The sequence below is a fragment of the Ursus americanus genome, chromosome X, assembly GCF_024610735.1.
Source record: "Ursus americanus isolate L20-20 chromosome X, mUrsAme1.1.p, whole genome shotgun sequence".
NCBI lineage: Eukaryota > Metazoa > Chordata > Mammalia > Carnivora > Ursidae > Ursus > Ursus americanus.
Genome location: NC_142164.1, coordinates 121,621,493 through 121,648,452, shown reverse-complemented (window position 1 = coordinate 121,648,452; position 26,960 = coordinate 121,621,493). Strand labels below are relative to the sequence as shown.

The following is a 26,960-nucleotide window of genomic DNA, read 5'->3' as shown; positions in this document are numbered from 1 at the left end:
ACATGTGTGCACAAGTACACACACATGCATATGCACATACACCCATGCACACATGTAGAGATGCACACACACAAACATGCACATGCATGCACGCACATACATGGACGCACAGACACACATGCACGCACAAACACATATGCATACATACACATACACACATACATACACACACACATACACATGCATGCATGTACACATACAAATATATACATGTAAGCACACACATACACTCAAATACACACATGTGTGCACAAGTACACACCCATGCACACATGTAGAGATGCACATACACAAATATACACATGCATGCACAAACACACACATGGATACACAGACACACATACATGGACACACAGACATGCACACATATACATACATAAACACATACATACACACAAATGCACACATGCACATGCAAATATATACATGCATGCACACAATACACACAATTATACACGTGTGCACAAGTACACATACATGCATATGCACACACACCCATGCACACCCATGCACACATACACATGCACACACAAATATACACATGTACACACACATACTTATGCACCCACAGGCACACATGCAGAGACACACAATACACATACACACAGGCACACACACACACACACACAGACATCTTCTGTTACATTCTCCTGAGTCTATTTGTAAAAACAATTGCACGATGCCTTCTGGAATTTTCAGTAGCATCTTCTGACATCTTTTCCCCCAGTCCCCTTTTCTTGGAACCGGATTAAACCCTTGCTCTTTGCAAGACTAATTTAAATGTTTGGCATGAAAAACCCAAACATCTCTCTTTGGTAAATGCTGAGCCCGTTCTGCTCACAGCACTGTTGGAAACCAGCTCACGGCCGGCTCTTTGTGCTTTTCCAAGATGCTGTCCTGGCCCATCGGCACGTCCACGACAGAGCTCACCCCACGTATTTCCCAGATATCTGTGCAGTAGAAACATCCTATTGAGGAGGGTCTCATGTATCCAGGATCAGCCCTGCCCTTTTCTCAGAGCTCCCAGGATTGATTGTGGTCCCCACACAGCTTGTTGAACTGGTTACTGGCCATCAAGATCCCCCTCCCTCAGACAGGAGCTGTCATCAAGCCCCAAACCTCACTGCCTGTGACCACTGGAATTTTGTGTCAGGAAAACACCCTGAGCCATTGACCCCCTTCCGAGGACTGGCCGTGCCACATGCAAGGGCCGTGCAGTGGCAGAAGGGCAAGGCTGAGATGCTCTAATGCCCAGTCGGGCTCTGAGCTGAGCACTCCTTTGCCAGGTGGGCTCTGATGGTGGGCTGACATTCTCTTTCCCAGGGAGCTTTGCAGGATGATGGTCTGAAAGCATTTATAACTCATTTAGTGGCGACGATCACGGGATGGCACGGGATGAGGGGTAAAGGATACCACAAGCCAAAGATCTCTTTTCTTTGCTGGCCTGACCCAAACCAGAGAGGGAAAATGTGCATTTAAAAGCAACGTTGGGTTTTTAAATGCATGTTAATAGCTTTCTCAGACATCCCTCCCAATGAGCCAGCTCTTTCCAAACAAATGCTTATCCCCAGTGTTTTCATTCAGGTCTGTCCTTGAAGGTCACTGCTTTTATCCCCTCCAACGTGGATTAAAAGCAAATCAGATTATGGAAACAGCTGAGCTGCCTTTGGAGTAGTTGGGGTGGAGGGTTTAACATGTGTGCAGGGATGGGGGGTGAGGGGGTAGTCGGCAGAGTCCGTGGAGCTCGAATGCTACACTGGGATTAGGTTGCGCAGGCACAGAAGCCCTCAAACAACAGTGCTTTAAAAGGACATAAGTTTGATTCTCTCTCAAGTAAAGGTGACCCTGTGGTACATGGTCCAGAGTTGGTGTGCTGGCGGTGTGTCGGACTCCTCAGAAACTAGGTCTTGCACCTCCCTGCTTCTCCAGCTCTAGTTATGGCCCCTGACCTCATGGTCTGACCACATTCCAGGAAGCAAATGGGAGGAAGGGAAGTAGGGTAAGGAAGAAAGGGCCAGCTGTGTATGTCTTTGAAGGGAGGTTTCTAGCATGTTGTGTGCTAGTAGCCTGAGAAAAAGCTTTGTATTGGGAGGTCCTGGGCATGAATGATGGTGCCATTAAGTATTAGTTCTGTGACGCTGGGCAAGGCTGGGCTTCTGTGAAGCTTAGTTTTCTCTCTTGTAACATGGCAAAGATGATGTTGATGGTGATGGCGATGGTGATGCTGATGGTATTAGTGGTGGTGACAGTGATGGTGGTGGGGATGATGCTGATAGTGGTGATGGTGGGGATGGTGGGGATGATGATGATGGTGATAGTAATGGTGGCGGTGGTGATGGGATGGTGAGGAAGGTGATGATGATGGTGGCTGATGGTGGCTGATGGTGACGATGGTGATGACGGTGATGGTGACGATGGTGATGATGATGGTATTAGTGGTGGTGACGGTGATGGTGGTGGGGATGATGCTGATAGTGGTGATGGTGGGGATGGTGGGGGTGATGATGATGGTGATAGTAATGGTGGTGGTGGTGGGGATGGTGATGACAGTGATGGTGATGATGGTGATGATGATGGTATTAGTGGTGGTGACAGTGATGGTGGTGGGGATGATGCTGATAGTGGTGATGGTGGGGATGGTGGGGATGATGATGATGGTGATAGTAATGGTGGTGGTGGTGATGGGATGGTGAGGAAGGTGATGATGATGGTGGCTGATGGTGACGATGGTGATGATGATGGTATTAGTGGTGGTGACGGTGATGGTGGTGGGGATGATGCTGATAGTGGTGATGGTGGGGATGGTGGGGGTGATGATGATGGTGATAGTAATGGTGGTGGTGGTGGGGATGGTGATGACGGTGATGGTGACGATGGTGGTGATGATGGTGGTAGTGGTGGTGGTGACGGTGATAGTGGTGGGGATGATGCTGATAGTGGTGATGGTGGGGATGGTGGGGATGATGATGATGGTGATAGTAATGGTGGTGGTGGTGGGGATGGTGATGATGGTGATGGTGACGATGGTGATGATGATGGTATTAGTGGTGGTGACGGTGATGGTGGTGGGGATGATGCTGATAGTGGTGACGGTGGTGACGGTGGTGATGGTGGGGATGATGATGATGATGGTGATAGTAATGGTGGTGGTGGTGGGGATGGTGATGACGGTGATGGTGACGATGGTGATGATGGTGATTCTGGTGACGATGGTGGTGATGATAGTGGGGATGATGGTAATTGTGGTGATGATGGTGATGATGGTGATGATGACGATGGTGATGATAATGGTGATGATGATGGGATGACGGTGATGTGGCCTGCCTCACAGGACTGTCGTAAGAGACAAATGAAGTAAAGTACGCAGTACCTTGAACATTAGAATGTGTCATACAAATCATACTTGTTTTATCCATGACCCACTTGTGATGAAAACCATTGTTTTCTTGAAGGCTCACATTACAAAACAACCAGCCCCAATGAACTAAAAGGCCATTATTTACTACATTTGTGTTTGTTTACGTATTTATGCATCAGAAGAGAAATAAATGAATACTCACTGAATGAATTTCATAAGAAAGACGGATTTATAAACACCACTCAGGAAACACAAACAAGATTTCTTTTCCTGACGTGTCCTCACATTAGACAGACTTGGTGCGACTTTCTACTGTATCCCGATGATATGTTGCTCTGTCTAGCACACCTTGGACAAGAAGCAGTAATGGCTGTCTCCTTGGTACCTGGCTCAGTGTCCACACCTTCAACATGCTCCACCTTGACGTGAATTACGTGCTGTAAGAACGTTAATGAACCGGAAGGGAGGGGTGTGAGAAAGAGCTGGACATGGCAAGGTGAAGGAGGGAGAAGAGGCAGAACAAATCAGGAAGGGATTAATGAAGACACAAGATCAGAGGAGTAGCCTTAGCGAGGAAAAGAGAAGCCTGGACAAGCACATCAGTTCTCTTGACTGATTCATGCAGTTTATCAGTAAGTCCCTGATGTGTGTGCTTCTCATCACGCCACCTCTGTGTCCAGTGTGGTCCAAGCTGCCATCTCTCCCTGGACGCTAGCCTCTACCTGACCCTACTTCTCTCAACATCTCTACTCAAATGGGCATCATGGCATCCAGCAATGAGGATAGCCCTCCAACAGAGAGGCAGGGCTTGCATTGGAAGGCAGGTCGCTGTTCCCAGAAATGGTAAGGAATTCCCTGAGGGTGTGAGTGGAGCACTACCCCGAGAATCAGCTCCATCAGAGAAAAACCTCCACTGGCCTCTCGTTTCAGTAAGCATGAAACTCAAAGTCCGCATAAGACAGCAAGATCTGCCTCAACCCTGTGGTCTCCGAACTCATACCCCAGCCTCCTGCCCAGACACACAGACACTCAAGCTGCCTGCAGCCAGGGTGGCCCCTAGCTGTGCTACCATCCACACCATCTGCTCCCAGCCGGGGCACACGTGTCCTTTCCCCCTCAGCTCATGCAAGTGTCTGAGCAAACGTCACCCCTCACAGAGGCTACAGTGGTGCAAGTTCTGTTTGCTCGTCTTTGGAGGACTCTCGACCATGTTGTACAACACACGATGAGATGCGTTTCATCCGCTTATTTGCATCTTGATTCATGGTCTGCTTCTCCCACTGGTATGGACGCTGAGCAGAAAGCTCACCTGGCTTGTTGGCGGGAACCAAAATGGCGCTCGGCACACAGAAGCACGTGATTCCCAAACACTTGCTGAATGAATGCAAGAAGAGGTCCAACGGAAGAAGGGAGGAAGAGAAGGCGAGTGCGTCTTCAAGAGTCACAGCGTCAATTCCGCCATGCCCCACCTTTGATTTGCAGGCAGTTGTGTCCAGACTCTTCATTCTTGGGCCATGGTCGCCAGGTGAATGCACAAGGTGATGGTGGCGTCTTCCAGGTCGGAGAAGGTCTACCGCCAACCAGATGAGAGACCTTGACCTGATTCCCAATTTAATCTCTCCGAGATTCAGTCCCTTCACCTGTGGAATGGGACATACTCACGTTGTCTTCGATGGAAGGTCCTGAGAGTTTAATGCATCTATGGTACTCAGTGGGCACTCAATCCACACTGGTTCTTATTTCTGTGATCCTCCTTGTTGAGGTGCTCATCCATGACCTTCTCATGCCGCTTTCTAAGAGGACCACTGAGTGAGCACCGGCATGCCACACTCAAAGCATGCTCTGAGCCAGCTTCCGGGCACTGTCTGCTGGGAGCTGGTCTAGGGCTTCTCCGTTTCCCGAGCATCTTACTAGTTCACATATAGAAAGTCAAGTGGCTCTGGATATACCAGAAATGGCAGCGTAATCTCCCACCAGCTGTGACGAGGTCCTGGGGTGGTTTTCATCTGGTGCTTGCAAACCACGCCAGAAATTCTTCCAAAGAAAACTCGCCCAGCCATGCCCATCTTCCCACCTCCCGCGGAGGTGATGCTTGCACCTTTGGGCAGCTATAACATGCCAGGACCATGAGGTAGGGAGATGTGGGCGTTTTATCCAATCACGTATTTTACGCAGCAAGTGAATATTTGATTAATGGGGCTTAGCCCCTGCTCGTATGGAGAATTTCTGTTTGAGACATTATGGAGCCTGTCATTGGCTCCTGGTCCTGGCCAGGTCTCCGGTCATTTTGTCACGGATGTCTTCTTGAATGGCGGGCAGATCTGTGATGGTCAATGTTATGTGTCAATGTGCCCGAGCCATGATGTGGTCAGATATTATTCTGGATGTTTCTTTTGAAGATGTTTTATATATATATATATATATATATATTTTTTTTTTTTTTTTTTGGGTATGAGATTAACATTTCAAGCAGTAGACCCTTCAGTGGAGTGGATTGCCGCCCACAAGACAGGTGGGCCTCGTCTAATCAGTTGAAGGCATTTTGGACTTCTTAGGTCTGAGGATGGCATGAGCCAATTCCTTAAAAAAAAAACAAACAAACAACTCTCCGTATACGTGTAAACATCGCATCCGTTCTGTTTCTCTGGAGAACCCTGACGAATGCAAGATCTGAGCCTACTTAGGGCTGACCTTAGCACGATGGAGAGGGTGATAGGTATTTCAGCTCAGACACAAGCACAGGATAAATCCACCCACAATTCATGAGCTCTTGCAGGAAAGGAAAGAAAAAATACATAGAAACGTAAGAAAGCATCCTGGGTGGCTGTGGGCAGGGGTCCAGGTATAGGAAGAGAAAGGAGGGGTACATTCAACGTGCTTCTGAAGACAAGAATCTAGCTATCTGGGGGACTTGCAACCATACATGATTCTCTCAATAATCAATCAATAACGAATCATTTGCAATAATAATAATAATAAAGACGTCCCCATTGGTGCTATGTCTGAATAAAGGAAACCAAAATTTCTGATGGGACCTGCCAGGGTGGAAGGTTTTGTACGATCGATATTGCAAACTACGTTGTGGCGAATTGTTTCTATGTCGTAGTTTGTAAAGTACGTTGGTGTGTGTGCTACTGTGTAGGTATGTGCATGTATACGCGTGATGGGTGTGCGTGCGTGTGGGGCCAAGGACATTTATAGATGTATACACGGACATGTGTCTTATGCCCACGTAAGCGCACCTATCAACTAAGGACTCCAGGCATCGTGCAGCTGTGTCAACGCGAGCCTGAGAGTAACTGAGACATCATCGTATGTGCAAACGCTCAGATACACTCCCGGTACCCAAATCTGCCACGTTGCTGTCGAGACCTGGGTTTCTCAGTCTGAACACACAGGTCCCCAAAGTCCCTTCCAGGTCAGACCACCTGTCATCCTGGCGGGAAACCGGAGACAAGATTTAAGTCAGGAGCAATCTGCCACGGGAAGGAGCAAACTCCCCGAGGAGCCGGCCTCCCGGAAAACGCAGAGCGAGTCATCGCGGACCCTGACGAGAGGCGACAAGGCACGCCAGACCGAGTTACCGCCAAACGCCGGGCTCGGGATGCAGCTGGTGGGAGGTCATCAACTGGGCTGCCTGCACGCATCCGTCGTCTTCATGACGCAAAGTGGTCTGTAATCAGCTCCCGAGAGGACAGGAGCTCAGACATGGGGAACAGTCCCGTCCCGGCCGCCGCTGACACTCATCCCGGTTGCAAACGTCCTCCGCGCTCCCTTACCGCGGCTGCCCTGAGCGTGCTCGCTGGAGCCGTCCAGGTTTGCAGAAAAGAAATTCAGAGGTGCACTGAAATCCCATTTGGAGAGCGTGCACTCCAAATGAGCTTTGTCACGAGTGTCCCTTTGCCTCTCGAGAGGGGGGCAGAGGCACAGTGTGGGGCGGCAACACCCCATCTTTTTTTTTTTTTTTTTAAGATTTTATTTATTTATTCGACAGAGAGACAGCCAGCGAGAGAGGGAACACAGCAGGGGGAGTGGGAGAGGAAGAAGCAGGCTCCTAGCGGAGGAGCCTGATGTGGGACTCGATCCCGGAACACCGGGATCACGCCCTGAGCCGAAGGCAGACGCTTTAACGACTGCGGACCCAGGCGCCCCAACACCCCATCTTTTTAACCGGTTTCTCGATGGCTCTTTACAAGCCTGGATTCAAAGATCTCTTTCACAGCAAAGAAAAACTGTGCACGCTTTTCCTAGACCAGGTGCACACACAGACACACGTGTTACCCAGAATAGTGAAGGTGCACTCTTTTCAAGGTTCTTTCGTGCACCCCCTCTCCCCGGACATCCATGGATCTCACGCAAACGTCAAGGCTGCAGAACGCTTCAAGGACAACGAGGATGCCTCCCCCCCCTTTTTTTTTGGAAAGTGCCTTTTGACTCCTTATAGCTGGTACTCCTGAGAATGCATGGACGATTTGGAGACTCCAACATGAGTCTGCCGTCTCCCCGTCCGCCGTGGGAGCTTGGGCTCAGGGCGTTTTTACATGGAGTCTCAGCCCCGGGAACGCCGCTCATTTCTTCTTCGTGCCCCTGATGCTCTGTGAATGTGAATCCGGGCTCTTCCTCCCGAGCTAACTGTGTGCACTTAGCTGGGGGGTTAAGTGGAATGCCATGTCTTAATGTTCTCATTTTTTAAAAGAATGGTCAGAAGAGTATCTTCCTCCCGGGGCTCTTGTGGAGACCAAGTAGTTGTTCTAGACGTCTTATCTACCACTCATTGATGGTGCATGACCCGCAGACCGCCCGGGGGCTCACTGAGCTGTTCTCAGCCCATCTATGGCTCGGAACCGATCAGGCTCCAGGTGGCCCAGGGGCACGGTACCCTCTCTCCTGAGTCCAACTGCAGGCGCACCCAGGAGATCACCTTGTAACAAATGGCGGACTTCAGTCTCCGTCTTCCAATCTTTAGTCTCCGACAAAAATGGTTTGATGTAGGGGATAAAGATGTCACTGTAGGGTTCCCTCATGCACGTTCCACCATACACAGTGCCCAATATGATTAGCACGGCAGGGAGGCCCCTCTCACGTCCCCCACAAACACCTGTAGGGCAAGGTCAACGTCCGGGATCCGATTTTGCACAAAGTAGCTTATACAAAACACACAGCACTCACTCCCAAGGAAGCTTCATGCTCACCAGATTTTCCGGCTCACCTTGAGCACGGATGGCGCGGGCGTTGGTCTCTGCAGGTTCGGTTCATGCCAACGCCATGTCCTACATGTTAGGCAGGGTCCTCGGTAAAGTAGAAGGAGCATCCTGAATTTCTGAAATTATAAAGCATAATCCTATCAGCACAGTCATAGACGCCCCGTTCTTAAAATACCCCACCTCGTCTTTCCCAAACAAATGTATTTTTTTTTTTTTTGGTAGCACACAACATTTGAAGGGATTTCAGAAAATACGTAAATTTTTTTTTAAAAGATTTTATTTATATATTTGACAGAGACAGACAGCGAGAGAGGGAACACAAGCAGGGGGAGTAGGAGAGGAAGAAGCAGGCTCCCAGCGGGAGAGCCTGATGCGGGGCTCGATCCCGTAATGCCGAGATCACGCCCTGAGCCGAAGGCAGATGCTTAACGACTGAGCCACCCAGGCGCCCCAGAAAATACATAAATTCTTAAAAAGGTTTTCAATTCTAAATTTTAATGTGGGAAGACCTTCCCTGTGCTTTAAGGGGCAGGACGCTACAGAGGAATGTAATGAACCCATGAAAATCAGCCAATTCTGGTTTTGTCCCTCGGAGAGGAAAATGCAAATGTATTTGGGTCATAGTCAGGAAATGCTATTAATGGTATTTTGTTCCTGTCCCACGGCTTCATAGATGTGAGGGCATGGATACGTTCTCTGCACCCTGATTTTAGCAAGACATTTGCAAATCATCATCCGTTGTCCCTTCGGTTTTCGACTTTTTTTTTTTCCGAAGTGTGGATTAAGAATGAAACCCTCTCTCCCCGTACGAAGGGCTTCAGATGCAATAATTGAGTGTGACAAAAACTGTTCGATTCAGGGGATAAAGATTTCACTGTAGGGTTCCTTAACGTGGATCCCTCCACGCAACACAGCTTTACGGCACTGGACAATGACTGAGTGAAATGCCATGGATCGCATAAACTGTATTTGAAATTATTGTAACGGTATTTGGGGAGAAATGGCTCATTCCCCAAAGTCACCCTGTGGAATTCTGAATAATGATTTTTTTCCCCCTCTCTCAATGCCGGGCAATCCAATACCACTGTGTCATTTCTTATGTCCGAGATGAAATGAAGCCAGACCTGTTTGACTCTTCTGTTGTTTTATTTTTATTTGCCCATAGACCCTGGAAGAGTTTTCTTTATTTCATCGGGTTTGAGAAATCTGTCAGAGTATGTCTAGGTTGGTTCCATTTTTTTTGTTTGTTTTGTTTTCAGTTGATATCTCCAATGTCATCATTTTTTTCTGACGATGTCTTTGGAGGACTACATTCGTCTCCTGTCATTTCTTTTTTTTTTTCTTTTTAAAGATTTTATTTATTTATTTGACAGAGATAGAGACAGCCAGTGAGAGAGGGAACACAAGCAGGGGGAGTGGGAGACGGAGAAGCAGAGTCCTGGGATCAAGCCCTGAGCTGAAGGCAGATGCTTAACGACTGAGCCACCTAGGCGCCCCTGTCTCCTATCATTTCTATAATTATTGCTTCTGATCCATCCGTTGGAGGCAGGAAGGACGGAGTGGGTCCAAAGACCCAAGGGAAGCGTGGTGTGCCTGACGTGGGGAGGGCAGGTGACAGGTAGGGAGACATGGGGAGGGTGAGGCAGGAGATCATTGGGTCTTGGAGGTTGTAGTGGGGTGATGGGGTTGCTTAGAGCCCGTGGCATTCAAGCGAGTCCCTGCGGATGGAGTCATGGAGGCTCTGTCTGCATCTGTGCTTGGAAATGGTAAGAAAGGGCGAGTGAGCACGTGCAGTGGACTGTGATCTGGTCCAGGTTGGTGGCGGTGGCTGGGTCTGGGCTGGTGGCCACCATGATGGAGAATATAGGGAAGATTGGAAGTATACGCCTTAGAGAGACTTGACAAAGCCTGAAAATGTACTGAATGTGGGAGATGAGGAGAAGGAGGCGTCAGGCGTCTGCTCCATGATTCTGGTTTGGGCATCTCGATGATGCTATTTATCACAACGGGGAAGGCTGGGTGCATGGAGAGAATCGTGTCCCACCCACCCCAGAGTTCCCATGTGCAAGCCCTTCTCCCCCAGTGGGACGGTTTTAGGAGGTGGGGCCTTTGGGAAGTCATTAGGGTCAGATGAGGGTAGGGCTCCATGATGGGATTACTCTCCTTATAAGAAGAGAAGAGCTCAGTCTGTCATGTGAAGATACACATCCGTCATGCTCATGGGTCCTGCTCCTACTCCAGGGGAGGGGATTATACAAGGTGTATGCATTAGGGCACAGAAATCTCAAGACTACCTCAGAATCCATAGCTCCTTCAGACCCAGTCTGTGCCTCTGAGGTCCCTGTGTGTCTCCCAACGAGCTCACCTGATATAACTGGCAGGTGCCTCACCAAATATCTGGGATGTCCAGATGTTTGAACAGGGGTGCCCTCACTGCTCTATAAAGGGATTTGATGGACCCAAGACTCAAGCAAGGTTGCAGAAATTTATTGCATTTTCATGAAATTGGATCTCTCCACTTTTTAGAAGGCACACATAAGTCTTGTTTGCAAGAGGAAGAGTTCTCAAAATATTCCTTAAAACATTGCGCAAATACACATGAGGCTTAAGAAAGCACATGCCTTCCTCCGCCCCTATCTGAGCCGTCTCAGACGTTTCTTGCACTCTCTGCTCAGGACCATCTGCCCATCTGGCCCTTCTGCCCAGAACATTCTTTTCCAAATGAGGCCACTTATCCTCAATTCTCCCAAGCTAAAAGAGTGGTAATCAATTCACTTGTCTCATGGACACATCACAAGCCTCAATTTAGCCATCATGGCTTTGCACCCTGTACGTGGCTGAGTGTCAGGTGGCCATGTGACCTTGTCTCCAGTCCTCCAGGCAGACTCACAGGGGCTCGGACAGAAAGTGGGGTCGACTCAGGGCTGCCTTGTATATGGAGGCATCGGGCTTCTACCTTCCAAGGACTAAGTGGGAAAATAAAAACAGCCTTGTACAGTTGTATTGGGCCTCCCTGATTCCTTATAACCGAATTAAGACATTTATAACATTAAAATGGCCCTTTAAATCATGTGGAGATACACTGTTAGGGGCATGAAGTACATTCACTATTGTGCAACCATCCATCACGCCCAGAACTTTCCGTCTCCCCAAACTGAAGCTCTGTCCCCATGAACCATTAACTTCCCATCCCCGTCCCCAGCCCCTGGCTCCATCATCTACTCTCTGCCTCTGTGGATGGGACTCCTCTAGGGAACCTTGTATATCTGGAATCGGACAGGATTTGTCCTTCTGTGTCTGGCTGATATCACGGAGTATCGTGTCCTGAAGGTCCATGCACGTCCTAGCAGGTGCAGACGGTCCTTCGTCTTCAAGGCTGCATCATATTCCACTACGTGCATGGACCACATTTTGCTCATCCACTCAACTGTTGATGGACATTTGGGTGGCTTCCACATTCCCGCTCTCTTGAATAATGCTGCTACGAACATGGGTGTGCCAATGTCTCTCCAAGACGCTGCTTTCAAGTCTTTTGGGTGTACTCCCAGCAGTGGAATTGCTGGATCACGGGGTGGCTCTGTTTTCAATTCTTTGAGGCACCGCTATACTGTTTTCCACAGCACCTGCGCCATTTTACACTCCCACCAACAACGCATAAGGGTTCCAATCTCTCTACATCCCTGGTAACACACTCGTTATTTCCTGTTCTTTGTTGTTTGTATGTTGTGATAGCAGCTATGCTCGTGGGGATGCCTAATTCCAGAGGGGGGTGGGGGAATGGGATGGGCTGGTGATGGGTAGTAAGGAGGGCATGTATTGCATGGTGCACTGGGTGTTATACGCAACTAATGAATCATCAAACTTTACATCAGAAACCAGGGATGTACTGTACGGTGACTAACATAATATAATAAAAACACACACACACAAAAAGAATCCACGTTGATGCCTTCCTTGGTCTCTTCACATCTCCGTGACATTGACCATGGCACTCGGTAGAGCTGTTGGCCTGAAATTCCCATAGAACATCTGGATGGCTCCCAGGATGAGGACCGAATTCGTATTTATGAGCATGTGTTGGGGTGTTTGGCTGCAGTCGGGGGATCTGCGTTCTGAGGGTTTGGGGCAGAGACGGGTGGCCACTGATGGCTCCATCTGCTCCCCACATTTCCCAGCATGCCTTGCAGGGAAAAGCCACGTGAGTGGTCCTGCCTGGTGTAATGTTGTGGGTGCTGACACGCAGGGTGTGTGGCCCTCACCTGACTCCCCCACGTCTTTCTCCGCTCACATGAACTAAGGAGAGCAGTATTTTATGTGGTGAAGCCGCCATGTCAGCTTGGATCCCTATATCAGCACGTGGAACTTGTATGTCCTGGGGACACATACACCTTTGTTGGACTAAGATCCCGGGGTTGCTGTGAAAACTGGCCTCCCCTCACCCATTGAGGGGAAAAACACTGAGCCCTAGTTGATTTGTGTTATGTTTTGGCCCCTTTGAGGACTAGCCAATGGGTTGTTAACTTAATCCAACCCAGCGATAGGAGAACAATGCCTGTGAGTTCACGTCAAAGTTCTCCCAAATCAGACACAGCCAACGTGATCCTCTCGGGCTGCCCGTCGAGAGTTGAAAGACCCACTGCCTGATTTTTCAGAGGAGATTATTTTCATGCTCCTTATAAAGCAGAATAAATGAGTGAATTTGAGAATCAGTGGGGTATATGCTCTTGGGAATTGTCCATTTCTGTGGCATATGCAGGAGGTCCACTTTATGCCTGTGTTTTGCCCTCTATCTGTGCCCTTATTATTTTTTCTAATGCTACCTAAAAGTGAATATACCATTGGCATTGAAATTAGGTTGGGGTTGGCTCACTGGAGAAGAGTTACGGACACAGGATGGGATCATGAAAAATGAGAAAACCCACCCACTTCTTGCATTGGGTGCTTCCACTCTCAGGGCGGTATAATAAATCTGAACTACTAAGGTATCCTGAATGGATTTGCATTTAGGGTTCTCAGAGGAACACACAATTCATGGCACGTTTCGAGTTTTTATACTGAGTTACAGAATCTGCTGGAGAAGTACGAAGGATCTCACAGAATTAATTCCATTTAGGTCAAAATCAAATCTTTAATAAAACGTGCCTGCTTTTCATGGTGGGAATGGGTTCTTTCATCCGTCTTTGCTCGCATCTTAAAAATGTACAAATTGACTTATTTTTATATACATTTCCCTACTTATCTTTGGTCCTGTTTTGAGTTCCAAAAGGAGGCCAAAAATAATTGGTTTGAGATGGGGATGACTGCAGGAAAATGCCTGACCTGACATCCGTGTCTCTCATCAAAAGGAGGAAGGATTACTAGCCCGGTTTTCCATTTGAAAATCAGAAATTGTAATGTTTCCAAGCAAACTAGAATGGATGAACTTGGCTCCATAGGTCAAGACCATAAAAAGTCCAAGCATTTGTTAAAGCTTGAACACGGAGTCGTAATTCTGAGCGTGCCTCTTGTGAGTTCAATGTACAATTTCAGATCTTTAAGCTCGATTTTTTCGGATGCGTGGCCTTCTCTTTCCCAAACAATATACTACCAATTGCGCATTCACAGACTTGGCAGGAAATGCCAGGCTAGTTTGATGAATGCTAGCTAGCAACCAAAATGGAGCCTCCATTATGTATGGGAGGTCTGAGCGTGCATTTAATCATCTGGACATATGCTCAATCTGGGTGTGAATTTGGTGCAGAAAGATACATGGGTTTGGAGAATTTTCAAGGATATTCGATGAAATGGAAAAGAACCATTGAGAGTCCGCAGACGGTTCTCAGAAACACAGAATCTGATTTGCGAGGCTCGGGGAGCCACTCGGAGACGCTAGGAGGTTGGCCTCAAGAGTGCAGAGCATTATGCATTCGACCAAGGACGGTTGGACTTACCCATCAGGAGCACATATGTGAAGGGTCCTCCAGAGAGTCAATGACACGCCACCAACCACCTGGAAAATCAAGCAATCAGAGAGTCTTTTTTTATTCCCCAGGGAGACTGGAAACCACCTAATACTACAATAACAGTAACACCGAGTGAATCTGTTTGCATCCTTAAGACAAATTGGTGGATTTTTACAGATAAACCAAAATTAAGAACTCTTACCATAAACAAACAGTGACTTTTTTTTTTAATAAGGTGGTCTACCGATCAGGTATCTGATTCGCAGATATTTCCTCCCATTCTGCAGATCATGTCTTCCTTCTGGTGATCATTCCCTTTGCTGTGCAATGTTTTTATTTGAGGCAACCGTCCTTGTCTATTTTTGCTTTTTGTTGCCTGCGATTTTGGTGTCCCATCTGCAAACCCATTACTGAGACGAGCATCAAAAAGCACTTTCCCTGTATGTTCCTCTGTGAGTTGAAAGGTTTCAGATCTTACGGTTGAGCCATTAATGCATTTTGAGTTAATTTTTGTGTGTGTGGGGTGAGACAAGAGCCCAATTCCATTATTTTGCACGTAAATATCCAGTTTTCCCAAAAGTGCATGTTGAAGGGACCACGCATTCCCCGTTGTGTGTTCGTGGCTCCCTTCTTAAAGACCAGAGAACCCCATATGCATGGGATCCAAGAGGGAGCGATTGCCAGATCATTCTCCGGTGGCCCAAACACATCCAGGCAAGGGAACGCCCAGATGTTTCCGCACGGTCCTTGAACCTACGTCCATAACTGGAACTCACTAAGTTCTGTCCCCACACCCTGTTCCCCACCTTTGCAGGTCTGGCCCGGGGGAATTCCAGGCTAATGGTTGACTGTGTGTTAACTCCCTGCTGTTTTAAAACCCACAATCACTCATTCCCGGAGTCCTGGTTTTATCCCCTTAACACCGTTCCCTTCTCTCCACCGACCCTGTGCACTCCCATAATGCAGGCTTCCCAGAGCCTAGGATGAGTGGTCTCCCACCTAACCCCCTTTCTGCAGTACCGCCAGAGGGGTCTACACAGAACAGGCACCACCCCGACCCAAGAGAGCCCCTGTCCTCGAAAAAACACACAACAACAAAAACATATTTTTTGAGCAATGAAACAATATTTTTAAAGCAATAAAACAAAACAAATATTTTTTAAAGCAATAAAACAAAAAATGTCTCAAATCTTCCCAGTGAGGGGCACCTGGATGGCTCCGTCCGTGGAGCGTGCAACTCTTGATCTCAGGATTGTGGGTCTGAGCCCCTTGTTGGGTGTAGAGATTACTTAAAAATAAAACCTTAAAGGAAAAAAAGCCTCCCCCCCAAAAGAAAACCTTTCTAGTTAGTTCAACTTCCAAAACTGTTTGCACAGATCATTTCCTGCATTCCATATGGATGGCTAAAGAATCCGCTTTTAAATTGTGTATGGTGAGTGAAGGCTTTCCTTAAAGTCTTTGTGAAATGCGACGGGATGTCACTACAAATAGACACGGGAGACACTGAGTCCCCCTATCAGGAGGTAGGACCCAGACGTCCAAACCCCGAGTGCCTGCACGTCGCTGCTCATTACAGACAAAGGACTCAAGCAGAGAGAGCTGCAAATGCTGGAGAGCCATTGAGCAGAGCAGTAGATCACACAGGTGCCTGAGCCCCCAGCACAGTCATGTCACCCAGACACCCGTGGACAGACCCTGAGGCTCAGAACCGAGGGAGTAATTCTCTGCCATCCCCCCAAAATCTACAGTCTCCTTTTCTCTTGCACATTGACCTTGCCTGAAATAGACCCCAGCCTCTCTCGGCTCCTCCTCCTTCAAAACCAGGCACGGATCTGTGTCAGGGGACGATTATCCCCTTGGTAATGCCAGCCTCCGGGTCCCTTCCCACAACATTCCAAAGGTCTATTTTGGAGGGTCATGCTCACTTGCAAAGATACATCTCCTGGTGCCAATCGCTCCGGCACCACTGAGCTGAAATGAAGAAGGAATCTGGCTGTGTTGTGGGGCACACAACAGCCCGGAAATGACCTCACCATGGTCTGTGTGCTTTGCACAGGAGCTCAGGACTCTTGGCCGAGCAGGGCAGTTGCACGTGACGGTGTGTGTGTGTGTGTGTGTGGCTGCAGGATGAGAACTTTGCACATGGAAAGGACAGAAGAGGGGAGGGTGCCTTTCAACCCCAGGGCTGCAGGACCTAAGTGAGCCTGTGCTCTGATCACACGCTGGCCTGATGGTTCTAATATGGACAGCTTAGCTCTGGTGGCCTGAAACCACAAGACGCTCACCAGACGCAGTGGTCTCTGGAAACCTGACATCTGTGTTGCTCTGATGAGCTAGGAAGTTCCCTGTGGTCTGTGGAACGCACCTGGCGGAGGGGCTGAAGCCTCTTCCCACGGCCGTGTGTTTCTCCACGTGTGCCATTAAGGCAAAGAAAAGCCACCAAGAGCTTCATGGGGATTGATGCTCAGAGGGGATTTTGGGAATGACAAGGTGCACTGGGTGACCTGGCAATGAGGAGGTGTGCTGGGTGACCTGGAGATGAGCAGATGCTGGGTGACAAAGGGACAAACAGGTGTGCCAGGTGACCTGGAGATGAGCAGATGCTCTTGGTCTTGGGGACTTGGGGACGAGAAGGTGTGCTGGGTGACCTGGAGATGAGCAAATGCTCTTGGTGACTTGGGGATGAGGAGGTGAGCTGGGTGACCTGGAGATGAGCAAATGCTCTTGGTGACTTGGGGATGAGGAGGTGAGCTGGATGACCTGGAGATGAACAGATGCTCTTGGTGACTTGGGGATGAGGAGGTGAGCTGGGTGACCTGGAGAGAGCAGATGCTCTTGGTGACTTGGGGACGAGGAGGTGAGCTGGGTGACCTGGGGATGAGCAGATGCTCTTGGTGACTTGGGGACGAGGAGATGAGCTGGGTGACCTGGGGATGAGCAGATGCTCTTGGTGACTTGGGGACGAAGAGATGAGCTGGGTGACCTGGGGATGAGCAGATGCTCTTGGTGACTTGGGGACGAGGAGGTGAGCTGGGTGGAATGACCAGGTGTGCTGGGTGACATAACAAATCCATCAGGGTCCCCGCTCCAGGCTTCTCTCTTTCCACAATATAGCAGATTGTTGAGGGGGAGAGAGGGAGGAATTTAAATATTTGGTGACATTCTTAGCAAGCTCTCAGCAAGGAACCATGTCTCAAACACCTGCTTTTTCTTATGGCTTTTACTTCCTTACCTTATTGTGGAGAAACCATAGTCCCCTTTCTAACGTACACTAATGTGTGCACCCCTCCGTTTCTCTCTGTTTCTTCTTTCTTTTACACACACACACATAGTGGTGCACACAGATTACCGTATTTTACTGATTCCTTTTTTTGGATTTTACTCAGCCTTACGTCCCTAGTACCTAGAGCCTGGTATATACAATAGGTGTTGAATAAATGCTCCTTGCACGGAAGGATGAGTGAATAAATGAGTATTTGAGGTGCCCGGCTTTGAAGCCCCAGACTTGGATTAGAATTCGTTCTCCAACTTTCCCTGCGCTCGTGACCTTGAGAAACGCGCGGGGACATCCCAGGTGTCCATTTCCTCACCTACCAGAGGGTGACAACATTACCCCACAGGCCCCTTTTTGCAGTGTGGATGGAGAACAGAGCCCGCCCCCTCGAAAGCACACAGCAGCAGGCAGCCGGGAGAAGCCGCAAAGCCAAAGCTTCGAGGTTGAAAAATCGTCTTGGAGGCGAGAGGCAGGAATTGCAGAAGTGTAGTCGTTTTGCTCAACCTTGTTTTCCGAAGCAGAGGTGTGCAGAGAAATCTCGCCCGGCCGGTGCCCCCGTGGGGAAGGTCCCAGGGAGTCCTCGCACAGCACGGATGCTGGAAAAGTCCGTGTGCGTTGGGCAGGAAGGATGTCGGTGGGAGCCGCAGAAGACGGCATCCTGGGGCCCCCTCCCTGTGTGTGCATCCCCGAGCCATCCGTTCCTGCAGGTGCACGTGCCCAGACCTCTGAAAGTGCATGCCGTTTGCTTCCCACCTGAAGCAGCAGCTCCGTCACCTGGTAGGGGACAGCTCTGGGTCCCAGGAGCGTCCTGTGGGATGAGACACTCCCACCCCAGCAGCCTCCTGCCCTCCCTCCTCCCTGCATGTCCACCCACGTAAGGGGCTGGAAATCAGCCTGAGGAAGGAGCATTTGAGGAGAAGTGTGTCCGTCGGTATTGGAGCTCATCATTCTGCCGTGATAATAAACCGAGGACATGGGTCTCCCAGGCCCCACTCACACGCAGAACCCATAGCCGTGCCAGTAAATACAGCTGATGATGGACAGGAGCAGAGGTGGCCAGGGAAGGAGGGAGGGAGGGACGGATGAAGAGTTAGAGTGCAGAACGCTTTTACAAAAAATGCTTAATTTTTTTTAGACCAGTTTTAGGTGCCAGCAACACTGAGAGATTTCCCATATACCCATTGCCCTGCAAATGCACAGCCTAACCCATTATCAGTGGCCCCACAAGGGGGGACGTTTACTACAGCCGATGACCCCACATGGACATACTGTCACTCTGAGTCTGTAGTTGACATTAGGGTCGTTTCTGGAGTTGTGCCTTTTGTGGGTTTGGATGCATATATAATGATATGTATTCAGGATTATGGGACCGTTCCGAGTAGTAGGGCAGGGAAAACAGTGTGTGATACAATGAAGGATACCTATCATTATATATGTGTCTACACCTGCAGAACATACCCCACCAGGAGAGACCATAAGATCAAGTACGGACGCTGGTTAGTAACCATGCATCAACGTTGGCTCACCGTTTGTAACAGGTGCACCAAATATCCCCACAGGCACAAAATGTACAGCGTGGAGGAAAATTGTGTGGGAGAGCATTTGGGAACTCTCTATACTCTCTGCTCAGTTTTTCCTTCAATCTAAACCTGGACTAAAAAGAAGTCTGTTCATTATGAAAAAGAAGAACCAGTGAATTCTGGGAGTGCCATGAAGGGGAGGAACGGGGAGCTGCTCTGGGCTGGAGTCCTGGGTGGGGGCGATATGATGTGTGAGGGAGAAACAGGTGTTCACGAGGCTGGAGGTCACAGATCAATTCTCCACCACGCCTTGGCACCTGCAGAATTTAATAAAACTCAGAATAAATAGCACAGATCGCCCACCCAGGCTGCCCTGGGAATTCCACGGGTAGGAAACGACAGGTGTGTGACCGTTCCAGTGAGACAGAGGGAGTCTTGCGGATGGAGAAGACATTGCCTTGCCCCCAATGCAAAACGCGCATAAAGGGGATTTGGATTTTAAGGAGAGCCGCAGAGGGGAGCTCCGACGCGGAGAAAGGATCCCCTCCTCATGCAGACGTGATTACGGCTGGCCACGGCCAGATGCTGGGCCCTGTGGCACATGATTATTCCCATTCGCCAGAATCTGGGTTCCGGTGCTGGCCCCAAAATGCTGGTGCACGGAGAGCCCAGAGGTGGGGAATTCGCAGCAATTACTGTCACTTAAAGCACGCCTCCTGCCCTCCACGGCCCTGGAGCTCGTCATTTCTAATCTTCGCCACCCCGCCGCGAGGAGGAAATTAATACCGTCCCCTCGCCAAGACCCTGAAGCCCGAGGATGTGCCCGGGTCCCACGGCTGGGTTCTCTCGTTCGTTGCCAGTGTGACTTTCTCACACCCGCCCAAATTCTGTACCCAAATATTTGGCACATATTGAAAGAGCATGTGGTTTTCTCCTCTGTGTTAAGAACTCTTTCCTGATTGCAGAACGTGCTTGCCCGACTTTGGCTTGCTGGCGTCCACTGAACTCGTGAGGGACAACTCACGTTCTGTGTGCATTCGGGGGGTTCAATTGTTATACGCTTTGAACGCAGGGCTGAGTAGATGTTCAGGGAGATGTTCTGAGGCCGTGCACACATCCTGTTTCTTCTGGCTCATCTTGGTATTCACCAGCGGGTCCGCGCCATAGTCTGCCTGGTAATTTTGTTTCTTTGTTGTGGTGTCTGCCTCTTTTGCGGTGATTTGTTTTCTGGGTATTTGTTTTTCCGGCGAGACGCTTGACGTCCTTCTCGGTTTGGCGGTGGGCATTCATCATGCTGGGATGAAGCCAGTCCGACCCAGGCTTGCTTCGGGAGGGTCTCCTATGAGCGGCCCACACTGGCACGGAGATTAGAGAATACTGATGTCCACCTTTGGCTGGTTCTCCAATACCCACGAGGCAACAGCCAGAGACCGCGCTCTTATAACCCTTACGGGTTTTGTCTTCACACTCTTCCTTGGTTTCCAGCCAGCTCAGGGCTTTAGGAGGATGTCTTTACCTCTCAACACCCAGCCAATGACCAATGACCGCCATTACTGAGGAATGCCGCCAAGTGACCCCGAATGAGCCCACACCCACGTGAGACACTGGAGTTAGTCCATGAAGGCTGGCACGTTTGCAACAAGGCGGATGGATCCACTCCTTGGTATTTACCCAAACAAGCTAAAAACATGTGTCTACACCATATCCCGCATGCTGATGTCTACGGCAGCTTGGCTGTGTCCAACGTGGGGCGCACACAACACCAACCAACCCGTTGTTAGCTAGAGTCGCCATGCTGGATGCTAGGTCTTTGGAACTTACCTTACCGTTGAACGTTTGCACCTTTTGACCAACATCTCCCCATTTCTCCCCTGCTCCCCCCAGCCTCTGGCAGCAACCATGCTAGCCTCTGGTTCTGTGACTCTGGTTCTTTCAGATCCCAAGTGCAAGTGACACTGTGCATTATTCATTCTCTGTCTGATTTATGTCACTTTGCATAACACCCTCCAGGTCCATCCATGTTGTTGCAAATGGCCGGATTTCCTTCTTTCTCAAAACTGAATAATATTCCATTGTATATACTACAGATTGGGAGTTTTGAAGGACACTCCAGAGCTTAGACGATCCCACTGAGGTCTGAGCTATAATCAAATATACACTGTTTATATACAAATATACAATATTTATATACCAATGAGTATAAAGTCCCATTCTCCAACAAATTCTTTGTGGAATCCCATTTCATCCTGTACTTTCTGTACTGTCTATCCCCACTGCCTCTTGCTTCCTCTTCGAAATTCAAACTACACACTTAAGAAACAATGTGAAATGCACAGATAAATCGTCAAGACACGAATTTCTGGAGAAACAGGTAGACACTGTGGACAGAGCTGCCGCATCTGCTGGCCTCCTGGTGGAGAGAACACAGCAGTATGGAAAGCGTGGCTGACATGAACCGCACGCAAACCCACGTGTCTGCCTCTCCCCCCACACACCGGCCTCAGCAAGAATCCAGGGACCCGCAGTGACTTAGATTTGAAATCTGAGATGGTGCCATGTTTCGTCTACCGGCAAGTCACAAATAACAGCTTGTGGAGATGGGAGGGTAATCGGTGGGTGTTTCTGATCAGGGTGTGTACGTGCCAGGGATGATGGTGGAACCATCTTCCCATCAAAAAGGAAATGCAAATGTGCAATAGCTCGGTCATTATCACGGGAGGAGACAAGGACTGCTGGGAGAATGGGGAGGGACAGGGGCACAGCCAGGACAGCACGGATCATGACAAAAGCCCGTGGCGTTACGATTACAGCCCTGCCATGCCAGCCCCGTCCATCCTCTTCCTGCGTTTGGCTGCCATGTTTTCTGGTACCAATCATCTCCATTAAGTTCTGAGCACCCCGTGGGTGTTTGGGGCAAATAATCCGCAGTCTGTGCCCTCAAAGAACTGAAGGCTTTGGGAGATAGCAAAGGACAAGAAGACCAGGAGTATGTGTATCTTCCTACGAATGAGACAAAGTAAGATTTCAGAGCAAGAAGAACTACATTTCACAAAGAAAGCACTTTGATCCTTATGCAAGAACCCTTCGTAAAACTTGACCTTGGTGAATGAATGAGTGAATGAATGAATGAATGAGTCCAGATAGATGGAGCAAGGGTTTAAATAAAAGTGGTCTGCCAAGACCTGGGAAGAAAATGATACACGAAATTTGCCATCGCCAAAGCAGAATAACGTGGTGCCACCGTGAGTGTAAAAAGTCAGAATGGAGAGTATTACCGCGAGGAGGTTGGATGGAAGTGTTCAATCACTAGACTGTACCCCCGAAACTAATATCACCCTGGATGTTAACTATAGTGGAATTAAAATAAAAAACTTGATAAGAAAAAAAAACCACACACAACCGATTCCAAGTAGGAAAAAAACATCGGAAAGGAAATACAGGTCAGAAATCCACATCCTAACTGTAGAGAAGAGAAAATGTGTAGACAGTACTTTGAGTGTTCACGCTGAAGCCGGGAGTAAAGCAGGAGCTAACGGGGTCGGGGTGCTTGTTGAAGATAAAGTGGAATAGTGTGTTGGTGTTTGCACTTCCCCCTAGAAGGATGAGCACCTTTCCCTGCGGTGTGAGCAGGGCTTTGATGCCGGATGTCCTTCTGAGCTATATTGATAGAGTGCAACTGCTCACACATGCATACTGAATGCCTATCCTACACTACACATTGTCCCAGGGTCTAGAGGCAGGTGTGCGAATAAAGATGCCCGGATCACCCACCTCGCTGGGGAGGCCAACATGGGCACATGCAATTTGAATGTGTTTTTGGAAAGATGCCCCTGAATGGCTACAGAGCTGCAGGCTTGGAGGACACAGGACTAAGGAACCACCTTGGAAGGTACTGGAATGGTCCAAGGCGTTGGTAGCACAGGTGGAAAAGGTACTCACTGAGACAGCAGCACCGTGATGACATGCTGGAAGACAAATGTCAACTTGAGATGCATCTAGGACGCAGACTCTATAATGCACGAGAAGAAATTGGTGATGCGTATAAGGGAGACCTCTGTATCCCTACATGAGCCACTTAGGGGGACAGTAGTTCCACCGGCCAAGATCAGGAACAAAAGAGGGGAACTAGATTTGGAAGCTGAGGGGGATGACCATCTCAAGGGAAGTATACACATGAGTGTGTACGATGTCTCCTCCAGGGCCAGGAGAACACCCAGAAGGGTCAGTTGCTTTTGTGTGCAGGGAGTTCCAGGGATACCGTGGGCACACGGGGTTTGGGGGGCAATGTCAACCATGAATGTGAACATGTAGGCGATGAAAAGATAACAGGATCAGACCCAGGAGCCAGGGACCAGAGTGTCCGGTGTGGAAAAGTGATCAAAACAGAACTTGCCAGCACCAAAAACGTGAGAACGTAGAGTCACCCTACGACCCAGCCATTCCACTCCTAAATATATATCCCCCCAAATGAGGAGCAGGTGTGGGAAATAAAACTCGCACACCCATGTTCATAGCAGGATTATTCATGACCGCCAAAAGGTGGAGACAACCCAGATGTCCATGGATGGATGAACAGATAAACAGAACGTGGTCCATCCATACAGCAGAATATTACTCAGGCATGAAAAGGAATGTCAGTCTAGCCCAAGCTACAAAGTGGATGGACCTTGGAAGCATTCAGTAAAAGCAGCCAGACACAGAATACCACACGTCACATGGTTGCATTTATATGCAATACCTAGAATAAGGAAATCCTCACGGAGGAAAGATAGTATTGGCATCCAGAGGTAGGAGGGCGGCAGATGGGGAGGGAATGACTGATGGGGGCAGGGTTTCCATTTGGGGTCATGCTCTGGCACAAAAGGGGGTCCTTGCACAACATGGCCCATGTGCTCAATGCTACTGAAGTGAACACTTTGCTTTTTTCAATCTTATGCAAATTTCACACCAAGATAGAAAAAGAGAAGAAACAGAATGGCCAGAGCGGGTGGAGGGGGATCGGCAACCACGAAAGTGAAAGACTGAGCTTTAAAGTAAGAATCACCAACATGGGGGGCCCCCGGGTGGCTCCGTTGGTTGAGCGTCTGACTCTTGGTTTCGGCTCAGGTTATGATCTCAAGGTCGTGAGATGGAGTCCCCCGTCAGGCCCCGTGCTCAGGATGGAGTCTGCTAAAGATTCTTTTTCCGTTTCCTTCTGCTCCTCCCCACCCCCACCCTCACCCCACCAACACTCACGCTCTTTCTCTAAACAAATAAATAAATAAAATCTTTAAAAACAAAGTATTACTGAGATGCCCTTCAACAGATGAATGGATAAAGAAGATGTGGTCCATCTATACAATGGAATATTACTCAGCCATCAGAAAGGATGATTACCCACCATTTGCATCAACATGGATGGAACTGGAGGGGATTACGCTGAGTGAAATAAGTCAAGCAGAGAAAGACAATTATATGGTTTCACTCATATGTGGAATGTAAGGATCAGCAGGGAGAACCACAGGGGAAGGGAGGGACAACTGGATGGGAAGAAATCAGAGAGGGAGACAAACCACGAGACTCCGTCCTCTGGGAAACAAACCGAGGGTTACAGAAGGGAAGGGGTGGGGGATTGGGATAAGCAGGTGATGGGTATTAAGGAGGGCACACGATGTGACGAGCACTGGGTATTATACGCAACTAATGAATCGTTGAACATTACATCAAAAACTAATGATGTACTATATGCTGGCTAATTGAACATAATAAAATAAATTAATTAATTAACTTAAAAAAAAGTATCACCAATGCCACAAGGGGGTGAAGAAGACACAGGCTGGTGATCTTTCTATTTAGTGATGGCGACATGGCTCACCTGGGTGCGCCATGTCCTGTGGAGGCAGGAACCCGTGTAAGAGGCACGTGTGGGACAGTGATGACATGGAAGGGATGGGATACAAGGGTGACCTGTTCATTTCAGAAAGGATGGAACTAGACCATGTGGACAACTAAGGAAGAGTCCATCAGGGTGACACACCATCCAATGCTAGCCATTGGCCCCAGGGATGGACAGCCAGGGCCCCTCTGGGAAGATCAACGAGTAAGCATCTCCACCCCCCACCGCCATGATCGACTCCCAACAAGATATTTAGGTTTGGTTCCATTGCTCCTACGAGTGACTTGGCTCCAGGGAACTAAGATCTGGATATTGCGGGAACACGCATGAAGACATGGCCAATTCCACCAGCCGTGTCAGAGAAGGCTTCACGGAGTGGTGTCATCTCTGTTGGGACATTTAGTGACTTCCCCATGGCCGCCTGCCGTCACAAGGTGCCACAGATCAGAGGGTGTAAGACAGGAGATGTGTCCTGTCCCACTTCTGGAGGCTGGAGATCTGCAGTCCAGGTGTGGGCAGGGGTGGTTCCCCCCGGAGGCTCGGGGAGCGCGTTCTACGTGTGTCTTCAGCCTCTCGTGTTTGCCAGCCATTGCCGGTTGTCCTCAACTTGGGGACACAACATCCCATGTGTGCTTGGAGGTCCACATCACATCCCGTGTGCACCTGTGTGTTCACCTGGACTTCTCTCTGTTGGTGTCTATCTCAGTCTCTTCTTTTCTTTTCTTTCTTTTTTTTTTTTAAGATTTTATTTATTTATGTGACAGAGATAGAGACAGCCAGCGAGAGAGGGAACACAAGCAGGGGGAGTGGGAGAGGAAGAAGCAGGCTCCGAGCGGAGGAGCCTGATGTGGGGCTCGATCCCATAATGCCAGGATCACGCCCTGAGCTGAAGGCAGACGCTTAACCACTGTGCCACCCAGGCGCCCCTCAGTCTCTTCTTTTCATCTTATAAGTATACCAGTCATATCAGACTCGAGCCAACCCTCGTGATCTCATCTTGACGCGATCATACGCAAAGACCCCATTTCTAAATAGGGTCACACTCACAGGGTCTGGGGGTTAGGACTTCAGCATTATTTTGGAAAGAGACAGGGACACAACTCAACCCGCAGCATAGTGGGAGGCATACGAAGAATCTGGATAATAGACGAGTAGAGGAAAGGTATTTCTCCATCAGGGAACAGCATGAACAAAGTCCGTTCGTTGTGCCATGGGACGAGATGCAGAGCTGCATAGGATAGTTGAGGGAGTGGGACAGGAGGAAGCGAGTGCCAGAAGAATAACGTGAGAGCCCCGAGAAGTCTGCAGACCCCAGCCTGGCTTCTTGTTTCCCGGTGAATGAAGAGTCCCTCCTGCGGCGTAAAAGCCTGGCTCTCTCTCTACCCCGTTGCTCACATGGCTTTATTGTAGTTTTCCGCCGGCTTGCTTAAGAGCCTCTGACCATCTGGTAGTAATCCACACGCTAGGATGGAGTCATTATTAAAACTGGTAGGACTATTAAGTGTGGAGCTGTCTTTGGAGCTCTGCATTGTTCATAGGCATGGGGCCCGTACGTGTCATACCCCAGCAGTCCAGAAAAGACAATCTAGGGAATAGCTAAGTGAGGTAAGAAGGCAGAGAGGGGGTGAAGCAAACAAAGTTATGGAGGCACAGCCAGCCCCAGGCAGCGCGCCGAGGGAGGCAGAGCTCACCGCTGTGTCGCCAGACCTTCCCAGTGACGATGAGGATCTTTTCCCTCTGTCCCCTTCCTGGTCCCTGGTATGCCGGGTTCTCAGTAGCCAGGGACT

The 26,960-nt window shown here is 49.1% G+C and overlaps 1 protein-coding gene across 2 annotated transcripts in view; it reads right to left on the bottom strand.

Moving 5' to 3' along the window:
* Nucleotides 1-26,960, bottom strand: part of DHRSX (dehydrogenase/reductase X-linked) — a 230,120-nt gene that overhangs the window by 2,376 nt on the left and 200,784 nt on the right. Inside the window, exons 9-10 of one of the 2 annotated variants that reach the window (XR_015723241.1) lie at nt 14,493-14,551; nt 8,568-8,678 (exon numbers count right to left, since the gene is read on the bottom strand). The gene's annotated coding sequence lies outside the window, so the exon portion shown is untranslated. Of the gene's footprint in view, nt 1-5,793; nt 8,679-14,492; nt 14,552-26,960 lie in introns of those variants that run through there. The other variant, XR_006782628.2, reaches the window with a different exon arrangement.